Raw genomic sequence first — 4,429 nt, forward strand, 5'->3', positions numbered from 1 at the left:
ATCAATGAAGCTGCTAATCAGTTCAGTGGTGGTGCCATTTCCGCTTATGATGGGGCGGCTTGGCACTTTCCCAGGTGTTAGGCTTTTATGGATTATAGGCAGAAGGTAGAACCGACCTAGTTTGGGTTCTTGCGTAACAGTCCATTGAATATTTTATATGTGATTTCTTCTTTGGTGATTTTGGTTTGATGTTTAACGCCGCACTCAGCAATATTCCAGCTATATGACGGCGGTCTGTAAATAATCGAGTCTGGACGTAACAATCCAGTGATTGACAACATGAGCATCGATCCACGCAAGTGGGACCTATAACATGCATCAACCAAGTCACCGAGCCTGACCACCCGATCCCGTCTTCTTTGGTGAAGATCTTGGTGAGAAGTTGTGTGATTTTGTTAGCAAAATCCATGGTGGGATCATAGTTTGTTTGTTTTTTAAATTAGCGTCACTGAGTTGACGTGTAGCCTCTGTTATGTAATCAGTGGTGGTGAGAATAACAACTGCTGATCCTTTGTCAGCTTTCTTGATCACAATTTCAGAGTTATTTTGAGACTATTGATGGCTGTTCTTTGTGCACGAGAAAGGTTATTGCCATCTTCTCGAGGCAAGAGAGATAACTGACTATAAAAGTCCCGTTCCACCCTTGCTGAACCAGGCTGTTATTATGGAGTTACATTTGGGCTGGACTAACGAGTCTGTGCATAGTCCAATCAAAATCGCGCAACGAAATCAAAATCCTGTTGATAAACAATGATGCAGATTTTGGTCGATTACAGGATTTGCAAAGCATCGCCAAATCGTTGTCAACGCATATATTTCAAATCTTTTCATGTTTTTAATCAAGGTGCTCTCGTGATTTGATGCACTTCGTGAAGTGAGACCCGTTTTATCACCATATAGATCTTGATTATCAATCAGATTGTCTTGAATGGGCGCCGCAATTTTGTTTGAAGCCAATGCAAGTGATACGAGAGGTGGAATCTGATTGGTCCATAAGAGAGACACAGAAGGGACATAACTCATAATAGCCACTGGTGGCGCAACGAAATCAAAATCCTGTTGATAAACAATGATGCAGATTTTGGTCGATTACAGGATTTGCAAAGCATCGCCAAATCGTTGTCAACGCATATATTTCAAATCTTTTCATGTTTTTAATCAAGGTGCTCTCGTGATTTGATGCACTTCGTGAAGTGAGACCCGTTTTATCACCATATAGATCTTGATTATCAATCAGATTGTCTTGAATGGGCGCCGCAATTTTGTTTGAAGCCAATGCAAGTGATACGAGAGGTGGAATCTGATTGGTCCATAAGAGAGACACAGAAGGGACATAACTCATAATAGCCACTGGTGGCGCTATGATCGAGCCCAGGAACTCCAACCTAGTTCGTTAACTCACTTGCCTCTGGAAGATGGGTTATTGCATCGACTTTTTCCAGCTGGATGTGGCCTGATACATACTATATCATTATTATATAAATAAAGGAACTACACAACCCTCCAAACTTCATCAAAACACCAGCCTTTGTATGGTTACCTTCACTATTTATTCAAATAAATCAAAGCTCAGAAACAGAAAACCATAAGCAACATAGATGTATTATAATCGTAGCCTTGGTGCAAAATTTCAAGGCATATAATAATACCGGCAGCATAACTTTCACCAGATGAAATCGATGACGTTTTGCTGAGGTGCCGGTTTTAACCTGCATACAGGTAATACTGCCTTGTGAAAATGGCATTATTATTTTTTACTGAAATAACTGAAATGAAACTCACATTGTCACTTCCAAACAGAAATAATTGTGAAATGTTAAAACAAGTTTTCATTAGAAATTAGCCTCTACTCCAATTTACTCACCAACTATGATTGGGAGGTGCAACTAAACTTACTGTGAAAACATCATATGCTTTGAACTTGTAAGAACCTTTACTCAAATTAACTCAATGTCAAGCTGAAACTGTATTTAAGAGGCTTTACAATCAGATCACAACTATTCACAATGGCCTTTCAATTTGTTGCATGCGAGAAGAATGTCAGAAAAAATCAACATGCTGTATCATATGACAACTGCGTGTGACCAGTGGAGCCATCGTGTTTGTGGTACCAGACTTTCTGTCGCCCGTTAAAGAGAAATTTGCCTGACTGAAGAAGACTTCCCTTTCTCCTTTTTAAGATGCGTAGATTCCATCACAGAAGAGATGATTGGTACCATGAACTTTCATGTCAGTTTCTAATCAGAAGCATCTATACTACTGACTAAAGTTTTATTATTGCTATTAAAAATAGAGGTACCATTTTTGCCGGGAGATAGTAGCCGTTTTCGCCAAATGAGGTGCCATTTCACCAGTGAAATCGGTGACGTTTTAGCCTGCACCCTGAAATGATAACTTAGGGAGACAACCACATCACTGACTATTACCAGATTGTTAGCAGAAGGTCTTTGCTGAACATGCCATCTCAAGGTGGGGTCCAGGACTACGAAGATCTCCCATGGTAAACATCATCAACTCCAGCTCCACTCCGACTGAGTGATCTTACGTAGCTCACGGCCATACGTACGTAAGTCCGTAGACTGGCAAGTTTTGCAGCAACTTGTTCCACTGAAACACAAAATAGTCAGAGATTAAGAGGGTAAAGGAATTATTTCCGGTTGTAAATTACTGTCAAAAATTATTCATTGTTATTTCATTACTCGTGGAGAAAACCTACAACCTGCATGTAAATACAACGCACATTGTCGTCTGCTAGGTCAGTGTGACCGAACTCGACTGTCATTTCTCTCCCGTGGCAGGACATCTGCTGCGCCGCTAGTAATTGTCCCGTTTGGAATAGGTGACATGTAGGTCATTCCATAGGCATTCCTGGGATAAATAAAAACTTATGAACCGTTCAGTTTCTTCTCTGGAAAGATAAAATCTCTTCAGTCGTGGCTCTGACATGGTGTCAACACAAAGGGACGTCACTCTGCATGGCATCGTCGATATTTGATTTGACAAACAAGCAAAATAAAACTCGTATGAAAACTAGTTACATTATCCTGTGTGTAAACAAATGTTGGAACGAACTCCTTGCCAGAGTGATACCTTCATTACACTCTCGGTAATATACATGTATAAGAGCCCATAAGAGAGCTCCGCGAACGGGCTATCGCTGTGAGGAGCTTGGCGTAATCTTTATAGAGATGACTGAGTGATGCATGCGCTGTTTGGAGTTTAGTTGAAGCGACAACTGCGTGGTAGTTTCGTATTGTAGGTTTACATTTACTACTGTGCAGTCACATTATAGTGTAAACTTTTATATACATACATGTATTGCAGAGATTGCGAAAATGTATTCGTTCTCTCTATTCTTTTTTTATTCTCAGAGTATGATGACAAATCAATATCGTATATATATTCACTACAAAGAATACGAGGGGTGGCTAAAAAGTTCTGAGCCTAGATCTAATTGTCGTACGCTCTCAAGTCTGGTGCCGCTTTTCCATGGTTTAGGCTAAATTTGAAATACAAAACCAGGAAGTATATTTTGGAAGGAATCAAAGTGACTAGGTATTCTCTGCTGATCAAAATGGACAAAATGGGCAACCGAGCTGTCATCAAATATCTTCATCTGAAAGGGCTAACTCCAACAGCCATACATGCGGACATGGTGTCAACTTTAGGGAGCGATGCTCCTTCCTTTGCCACTGTTAAGAGGTGGGCAGCGGAGTTTAGGAGAGGAAGAGAGAGCCTCCAAGACGATCCGAGATCAGGAAGACCTTCAACTGCCACCAGAAAAGAAAATGTAGATAAAATATGTGGTATGATATTGAATGACCCGGGAATCAGTGCACGTCGCATAGCCAACAAAGTAGGTATCTCTAAAGGGAGTGTTTCAAACATTCTCAGCAATAAACTGGGTGTGACAGAGAGTTCCCCAGCTTCCGATTCTTGATCAGAAACACTCCAGGTTCATCATCTCTCGTAAGAATTTACGTTGTTTCAAAGGAGACTCAGCTGAAGTTGAGCAATTTGTAACTGTATGAGCCTTGGGTCCACAACCAGAACAACCGTCTGAACAAACAGGCAACAGTCAGAGCAGTACAAACATATAATGTCTCCTCCCACGAAGTAGATGACAAAGACTGTTTCATCAGCTGGCAAGGTGACTTGGCTTCGGTTTCCTGGGGTTCCACTTCCAGAGGAATCCTACTGGTGGACTACATTGCGAAAGCCGATGGGTCAGACTTGTAATGGCAATTATCATGCTCGTCTGCAGAGCCTAGGAAGGAATATCAAGGCTAAACAATTGGGAAAACCAAACTAGAGGCTTGTTGCTTCACCAGGATAATACATATGTGCACAAGTCTCTCTCAATGGCTGCTATGCACCTGTTGCTAAAATCATTGAACATCGTCCACATTCACCAGATTTGGCACCCTCA

At 41.2% G+C, this 4,429-nt stretch overlaps 1 long non-coding RNA gene across 1 annotated transcript; it reads right to left on the reverse strand.

The window, feature by feature from the left end:
* Positions 1-1,533: 1,533 nt before the first annotated feature.
* On the reverse strand, positions 1,534-3,367 carry LOC124116709. The gene is made up of 2 exons (XR_006858164.2): positions 2,741-3,367; positions 1,534-2,607 (listed from the first exon to the last, which is right to left on the reverse strand). It is a non-coding gene; the product is annotated as an uncharacterized LOC124116709 (long non-coding RNA).
* Between the last annotated feature and the right edge of the window lie 1,062 nt (positions 3,368-4,429).

Source organism: Haliotis rufescens, unplaced genomic scaffold (assembly GCF_023055435.1).
Source record: "Haliotis rufescens isolate VD_foot unplaced genomic scaffold, xgHalRufe1.0.p SCAF_2, whole genome shotgun sequence".
NCBI classification, from domain to species: Eukaryota; Metazoa; Mollusca; class Gastropoda; order Lepetellida; family Haliotidae; genus Haliotis; species Haliotis rufescens.